The sequence below is a fragment of the Humulus lupulus genome, chromosome 6 (genome assembly GCF_963169125.1).
Source record: "Humulus lupulus chromosome 6, drHumLupu1.1, whole genome shotgun sequence".
Taxonomy (NCBI): Eukaryota; Viridiplantae; Streptophyta; class Magnoliopsida; order Rosales; family Cannabaceae; genus Humulus; species Humulus lupulus.
Genome location: NC_084798.1, coordinates 92237238 through 92246161, shown reverse-complemented (window position 1 = coordinate 92246161; position 8924 = coordinate 92237238). Strand labels below are relative to the sequence as shown.

Here is an 8924-nt window from a genome sequence, read left to right as displayed (position 1 = left end):
AGTCATTACGGCTCAAAAATGGGAAACTAGGATATTCACTTTCATAGGTAAGCTTGAAAGTCTCAAACGATCAAAAGAATGTGCCTTAATCATCTTTCTAATCATGTGTACTTAGGATTTTGCCTCAAACAAATTAATCAATGGTTTCTAGAGTGGTCGAGACTATATATATATGTATGATAGCATGCATAAATATCTCCAAACAATAGTGAAAAAGTAAATCTAATTGAACACATTATGTTTAAAAATTTAAGAACAAGCTTAAGCAACAACCAGACAAGAGTTAAGCACACAATTCATTTAGAATTCATCAATTTCCTAGGAAACTAGTCTCATCTCAATCAAAAATTTTATCATTGACAAACAACTTCCAACATAATCATGCCATGCTTATGACAACCTAAAAATAAACAAAAATGACATAAAAAAAAGGCATAACATTATAAAAATCAAAGCAAAAACAACAGAAACATCAAAAAAATAAAATCAAAGCAGTTTAATTTCAGTTGTTCCCTTCCCCCACACTTAAAAGCTTCAGTATCTCCTTCTTAACTACCTCCATCATAGGTGGATTTAACCTTCTTTGAGCTTCTCTAGAAAACTTGGATCCATCTTCAAGGAGAATATGGTGCATACACATTGTTGGGCTTATTCCCTTGATATCTGCTATGGTCCACCCTATGGCTATTTTATATTCCTAAAGTACCCTTATCAAACGATCCTCTTGTACTTGGGTAAGTTTTGTGGTGATAATAACTGGTAATGTCTCTTTTTCACCCAAGTAGACATATTTGAGATGCTCCGGTGGTGGTTTGAATTCATGCTTGGGTGGTGATTTAACAGATGGTTGAAGTTGCTCATGAGAAACAGGCAACTCTAAGAACGACACCACTTTAGAAACCTCTCCACCACTATTAAGTGCAGCCACTATCTCCTTTATTTTAGTAGTGACATCATCTTCTTTCAAGTCTATTGGTTCCCTAAAAACAACATCTAACCCATCCTCTCCATGTAAATCAAGAATTCTTTGTGACAATGAAACCAAAATATCAATTGAAGAAACTGAAAGAACATCACTTGGATACCGCATAACCTCAAAAATATTAAAGCGAATCACCTCACCATCAAACTCCATGGTCAAAGTTCCCTCATGAACATCTATCTTAGTTCTAGTTGTCTTTATGAATGGCCTTCCCAATAATACTGGTGTAGAACACCGAATTAAGTCATTTTACATATCAAGAATGTAAAAGTCTGCGGGAAAAACCAATTCATTGACTTTAACCAATACATCATCTACTACTCCCCTTGGATAAGCATTAGAACGATCCGCTAATTGTATGATCACCCCCGTTTCTTCCAGTGGTCCCAAATTCAAAGTGGCATAAATAGAGTACGGCATTACATTGATTGAAGCACCCAAATTGAACATACATCTTTCAATCCTTTTATTGCCAATAGTGCAAGGAATAGTGAAGGTGCCAGATCCTTACACTTTGGTGGAAGTTTCTTTTGAATAACTACCGAAACATTTTCCCCCACACTCACCGTTTCATTCCCTTTTAGCTTCCTCTTATTGGTGCATAGCTCTTTTAAAAACTTTGCATATTGAGGTACTTGCTTAATGGAATCAAGTAAGGGAATGTTTACCTCAACCTTCTGAAAAGTATCCAGTATTTCCTGTTCATTTTCATCTTTCTTGGTCTTTCTCAAACGACTAAGAAATGGAGGAGTAGTGACATAAGTGGGAATAGTGGGTTTAGGTTTGGGTGAAGTGGTTAGGGTTTCATCTTTGTCTTGTTGGGCGGATTGGGTAAGAGGTAATGGTGCATCATTTCAACTTGATGGAATAGTGGGTGGATCGTAAGTTAGCCTTTTCCCTTGGGTTTTGTATAGGCTGTGAAGGTAATTTTCCTTGATTTTGTGGCTTATTTTGACTTAATAAAGTGGCAATTTGACCCATAGTATTCTCTAAATTTTTTAGGGGCGTATGAGTGCCTTGGAGAAGTACTTGAGTTTGTATATTGGAAGCTAATAACTGTTTTAGCATGTCTTCCATTGATGGTTCTTGAGCTTGTGAGGTAATAGGTTGTTGAGGCTGAGCTGTATAGGTTTGTTGTTGCCTTTGTTGATAAGGAAACCCTGGTGGTCTAGTAGGTACAGTTTGTTATTGGTTCCCATATCGAAGATTAGGATGTTCCTTCCATCCTTCATTATAAGGTATAGCATAAGGGTCATACCTTTGCCTAGGTTTCCTTGGGAATCCCCCCATTGCATTTACTTGCCCATTGGTATCCTCTTGAAGTGTGGGACATGCATTAGTAGGATGCCCCACCAACTGACATATACTATAAGGTCTCACTTGATGACCTAAAGCCATCTGTAAACCATACTAGTTAATTGTGCCAGCTGTTGTTCTACTTTAGAGTTTGTCTCATTTAATCCCTTAACTGAAACTTCTTGATGAACTCCAAACTTTTGAGAATTAGCTGCCATATTAGAAATTAAACTCCTAGCTGCATCACGAGTCTTGTCCATCATTGCTCCCCCACTTGCTGCATCCTGTCCAATGGAAATAGTCCTTCATAAAAGTATTGGATCAGGAGTTGTTCACTTATTTGGTGGTGGGGGCAGCTAGCACATAACCTCTTAAATCTCTCCCAATGCTCATATAATGACTCCCCAGTCTGTTGGCAAATGCCAGAGATTTCCTTCCTTATACTACCAACCTTAGACGCTGGGAAGTAACGCTCCAAGAACAATATCTTCATTTCATTCTAGGTATTAATAGTTTCAGGAGGAAGGTAATAGAGCCATTCCTTTGTACCATCCTTCAAAGAAAATGGAAATGCTCTTAATTTAATCAGCTCTTCCGTTACTAAAGCTGGCTTCATACTAGAGCAGACTATGTGAAATTCAGTCAGATGCTCATTTGAGTCCTCTCCATGTAGCCCATGGAAAGATGGTAGTAAATGTATGAGGCCTGACTTGAGTTCAAAGATAACATCCAACACCAGATATTTAATACACAGAGGTTGATGGTCTAGATTTGGCACTGCCAACTCTTTCAACATCCTTTCTTGCGCCATCTGAGACTTAACTGATGTTTCAGAGTCAGAATCATCGTCAGATGGTAATGGGATTTGTACTGGATTGAATATCTTTGAAGGTTAAAAGAGTGGATTCTCAGTGATAGTCCTTGAAGAGCGGGATGACGATGTCTCAAGATATTGCTTTATGGCTTGAAGTCTTTCTTGAGTATCGTCGCCAGACATATACACCTACAAATAAAAAAAATTAAACTATTAAGTATGTAGTTAATTAAATTTAATAATAAAAATGACTTACAATAATCCCCGACAACGGCGCCAAAAATTTGATGCGTTTCGTATGTCGTATCAAATTTATAAATTTTTTTTTTATTCACAGAAACCAGCTACTTCAGTATTGCGGTAAATAAGGGTCGAACCCACGAGGACTATGATCAAATTATTATTCAAAATAATACTAGACTGAAATTAAAAAGGGGTTTTAGTTTTAATAGCTGAAAACATAAAATGAAACAAATATCAACGATTCAATAACTAAGGATATAACAATATTAAAGAAATAGTCTAGAATTACTCTCCACCAACAATCAATCTATCAACAATGATGAATAGTATTCTCTATTCAAAATTAAACTATTAACCCCATAGATAACACTTAAGCAGTCAATTATCCCAGTTTCCCTAATATAATTAATTAATGTTAAGCGCTCTTAATTAACCCTTTTTACCTAGCAATAAACCCATTATGCATGCGATCTATTTAACCGAGTAAAAGCATTACACTTTGTGGAAACAGGTTAATCTAGGCAACAAATTCATTAAGCATGCAATTCATTTAACCAAGGTTCTATTTTTCATCACAAGCAAAATACCTGTCACAATACTCTAATTGCAATTTATCACTCTACTTAGAATCATAAATTGTTAGGTGAATAGAAATCCTAAGATGATAGTAGAACAATGCAAAACCCTAATTCGTTGCCATCTAAAAAAGATTTTACAAGATCCATGACATTCAAATAGAAAAACGAAGCAATTTAATATAAAGGAATAAAATGAATAAAATTCATCAATGCATTCGAGATCTCATGTCTAGGGTGTTGAAATAACCCTTAACTATAAAGTAAACTACTCTATAATCATATTAATATTCATAAACATAAATATTCAATGAAAATAAAAGAGTTTTGAGAAGAAAGAAAAACTAGATTGAAGAATATAGATGATGATGTTTTTTCTCCTCTACTGCTCTAGCCTCTAAAATTCGCAATCCAAAGTTACAATAAAAGTTAACCCTAATCCCTTTTAAAGAAAATATCTTCGCACGGTTGCGGCCAGTGATACTTGGTGGCTGTGGCCACGGGTCAGTTTCTGGGCCATAATCGCATGGAGGCCGCAACCAGGAGATCATGGTGGTCGTAGCCACTACTCCCTGTCTCCCAGGCCGTGGCCAGTAAATGCTAGTGGCTGCAGCCACTGATCATTTTCTACTCTCGTGCTTTTTCTTCATAATCTTCAACTTTAGGCTCGAACCTCGTGTTTAGGGACTTCTAAAACACTTCAAACTCATTCAAAACTTCATTTTCTCGAGTCCTTTCATTGCACATTCATTCCTAAACACAAAAATGTATCAAATTCATCAGTAATACCTTATAAAATATTTTATGACTTAAACATCAAAAACTCGTAAAACAAAGCTAAGAACACCTAAAAACACTTGAAAGGAACATTATCTAAGTGCGATAGGATAAAAAATATAATATCCAAAATACCCTTATCAACAAGTCATTTGATAAGGGAATAGTTTCATCATTAAAAATTTAAAGGTCCCATCAAGGGTGGGTTAATGTTGCATAATCATATATAAGAAAAATAGTAAAAAACAAGACTAATTAGTGCTTAGAATTTTTTTTAGACAATTTATAAAGTATTGTGCTTTGTTTATTAAGTCAAATAGGGAAATTAAAAGCTTTGTGTGTTAATTCGAGCAAGGAAATTAGCAATCATATATGACAATAGAAGTTGTTTCTAGTTAAAATTAAACGAGTAACATAGTGTATGAGTATGCACAAAAAATATTACAATTATCCGAGATCAAAAGCTGCTTGGACTGCCATTGTCTTCACACCATGAACATGATTGCTTGAGTGTTCTGAAGCTAAATGTAAAAAAGGAAAAACAACAAACCAATATCATTGCTAGTCGACGAAATCCTCCTCAACTCCCTCCTATTTCCCATTTGGGTTTAGAGAAATATCTCGCTCAAGAGTCACTGGAACAACAGCCTCACGAGCAATATACACGGCAATCTCCTTCTTTCAGAGCTTGGCAAGAAGGTACAAAATATTTGCCTCTTTTTTTGTTCCTCCAAAACATGAACAAACAATTAAAGGAGACATTCTTGAACCTTGTCATATTCGAAGAACATTCCACCTTTTTTTAGAAATATCCTCTTCAAGTCTCTATATCTGCTCCTCATTGGCCTTCAACTTTTACTTACAATCAGCAAGGAGGCAGACCTGCTCTTTCGCCTTCTCCTTGAGAGCTTGAATGACCTTGCTCTTCTGCTTGATCTCCTTATTTTTATTAAGCATCTTTTTCTCTATATGTTCAGTTGCTTCATTGTTCTTCTTAGCAATGCTCCAAGATCACTACAGGGAGGCCTTTGTCATCTTAAACTCCTCAATAGTTGCTCTTACTCGAGGTTGAGTGTGAGTTAAAGTCATCACACCCTAAGTTAGAAATGATCAGAGATTGTACAAGTAGTCAAATATACAAATGATGAAAAAATACTTACTGATAGCACTTCTGAGATGGCTTGACCCATGGTCGTATCCACAAATAATTCCTTCAGAGCAGCAAATGCCTTTACACTAAGACGATGTTGAGATAACTTGGTTGCTCGGCTATTGATCTCCTCGATGGAGATTACACAAGTAGTCAAATATACAAATGATGAAAAAATAATTACCGATAGCACTTCCGAGATGGCCCGACCCATGGTCGTATCCACATATAGTGCTGAGACAACTTGGTTGTTGATCTCCTCGGCGGAGGTCTTGAGGCTTTTGAGTATAGTCGGGGAGATGCTTGGATCGACCATTGAACGATCAGGAGAGCTTCTCGTAAGTGGAGGTGTTTGCCTGGTCAGAGGATCTCTTGGCTTGGACTACATTGTCGAAGGTTGTTACCTGCTTGACCTGGCATCAGTAACCTTTCTTTTTGAAGAAGGCTTCTTGCTCGAGGCAGGGGAGACGCTGATGCATAAAGGTCAAAGGCGTCAACATCCGACATGGCTGCAAACAATAGCAAACATGTTTGAAAAATAAATAAGGGAAAAATCCAAAAAATGATTCAAGCAAAACAATTAAAAGGTGAGTTTGGTACCAATGTCTACACTATTTTTTAGAGAAATAACTTTTTAAAGAAAGTACTATTCATCCAGGAGAGATTCTCCTAAAAAGCATTAAATTTATCTACATACACTCTCCTTTCGAGCATATTAGAAACGAAAGAGGGTGAGTTGAAATGTCTACGTCTACACTTAGCTACTGCTAAATTAATGCTATAATCTAAAGGATTACTTGGAAGGTCCTCATCTTCATTGTTCGAGGAGGAGAATGAAATATCCAGGGGGTCCTCGATCAGCACCTGCTTGTCCTTCCCACTTGCAACAGTGGATGTTGCGTTTTGGCTCGAGGAGTTTCCCTCAGTTCTCTAATGGTTATCCCCCTGTTATCTCCTCGTGGGTGTGGGGTTTGATTGAGGTTGCTCGTTCTACCCCATATATTTTCCAACGTCCCGCTCGTTGGATTTCCCAGCAATGGCACTCTCAGCTGTATTGTCTTTGGCAGTATGGTGGGGCTGGAATAGCCGACCAGCCTAAGGTTTGCAATGTTCACCAGCAGGTGACAACTTTTCTTGTCGCTGGTGTGGCTGGCCAAAATGTCTGCTTGATCAAGCATGGCCTGGGCAGGAAGAGGACGTTGCTGCGAGCCTAAAAATAAAGTGAAGAAAAAACTAAGTACAAATCTAAGTAAGAAAAAAAAGACAAGAATAGAGGAAGTGCTAATTACCTCCTTGTTGAAAGGATAGAGTTTTTGCAACCAGGTCAGCCGTCAAAAAATATTCCTTCTGATACTAACCAACATTGCTTGTGAAGGTTGTATCTGTAAGATACACTCTGGTTGTGTCTCTGTGGTAGAAATAAAAGAATCTAGTACCCTTCTGGCTTTGATTAGACTTGAGCTTGAATATGTAATGAATTTCATGGGGGGTCGGAGGCTTCCACTTACGATGGTGATACCGGATACATAATGTTGAAAGCATTAAATATCCATTAGGATTAATCTGGAAAAGGTCGATGTCAAAGTACTCAGCCACCTCTCTAAAGTAGTTGTCTAAGGGCAAGGTTGTATCAGTTATTATGTACGCGACCAGGCGCTATAAGCTCCACCAGGTAGAATGGTGCACTGGTCAACTCGTGGGGTAACCATGTTAATTCCCTAGATGTCAGATACTAGTTTTATTCTTCCTGGCCTTTAGATTTGCTTGATGCCTAATAGTGTTGGTAACCTCTCGCGACCTGTGGGTCTGCAATAGTCCTTTTTCTAGTAGTTTGCTTTACTCTCTCCATATATGAATGACAAATAGCAATAGTTACAACATGTTTCACTATTGGAGCACTACTCATTGCTCTCCCACTGGTCGGGATTTCAACCGGAATAGTGTCAACAGAATCAGGATGGACAATGTAGGTTCAATCCTTTGGAAATAATTTCCTAATTCCTTGGTGCAATTCATCAACCTTGTAGCGATACTCATAGCCGGGGTTGAAATAAAAGTGATATTGGTGATTTTGAACCATGGTCGGGATGATGGTTCAATTAATTGATGACACTTTTTGATAAAGTGGGTAAGTCACCAATATAATTTTGAACCCTCGTTTATGATTAAGTGGGTAAGTCAATAAAAATAGTGGGAGATGTTCATTAGAATAAATTAAGAAATTTGGAATAAAATAATTAATTTATAAAATATCAGATTTTGCGAGGCATCTAATGTCTCCCCTCGATAGACGTGGATACATCTAACGTTTCCCATTGTAAGACGTGCCACATCAGACGTCTCCCCAGGGGAGACATTAGATGTCTCCACGTCTACCGAGGTGAGACATGGGAGTCATCGTATGGCCACTATGATGGCTCCTCCAACGTCTCCCCTGGGGGAGAAATTAAATGTCTACAATGTCTCCCTCATGTAGCCACTAAGCTCCTATTTGTTTGTAGTGTCATTGACCGAAATGATGGTCAACAACGACATACATGGCATCTCACCAATTTTCAAAAAATTCTAAACAATTTATGGTGTCGAAATTAGTGTTCAAACCGTTAGTTGCACACATGCCCAATTTTTTTTATACACGTATAAAATAGATTATTTAAACTCTCATTTCAGCACCATAAATTACTTATAATTTTTTTAAAATTGGTGGGATGCCTATATATCATCTATGCTGTCATATAAAAAAGTTCGGTTATAATTTCTCCTGGTACTAAAAATAGAATACGCCATTATTGGTAGGGTCAAAAGTAATGTCCTTACCTAGGAAACTACCTATATATCACTTCTATATAATAAGTGTGTAGATAACGGAAATTCTTGGTTTTAACGGTTTTTTATTTTTTTTGTTAACTTTAACGGAATATTCTTGTATAGATCATCACTAGTAACCATTCAAAAAAAAATCCTTTAGTCATAAAAGCAAAATGATAATTGCTTGTGATAATTGCATTTCGCAAGCAGCTATTACAAATATCAAACACTACATATTAGATATATCAAACACTACCAAAGATCAAATACAAAAAAAGA

The 8924-nt window shown here is 37.0% G+C and overlaps 1 non-coding gene across 1 annotated transcript; it reads left to right on the top strand.

The window, feature by feature from the left end:
- Nucleotides 1–2616: 2616 nt before the first annotated feature.
- On the top strand, nt 2617–2723 carry LOC133787609 (small nucleolar RNA R71). The gene has a single exon (XR_009872619.1). It is a non-coding gene; the product is annotated as a small nucleolar RNA R71 (small nucleolar RNA).
- Nucleotides 2724–8924: the final 6201 nt, after the last annotated feature.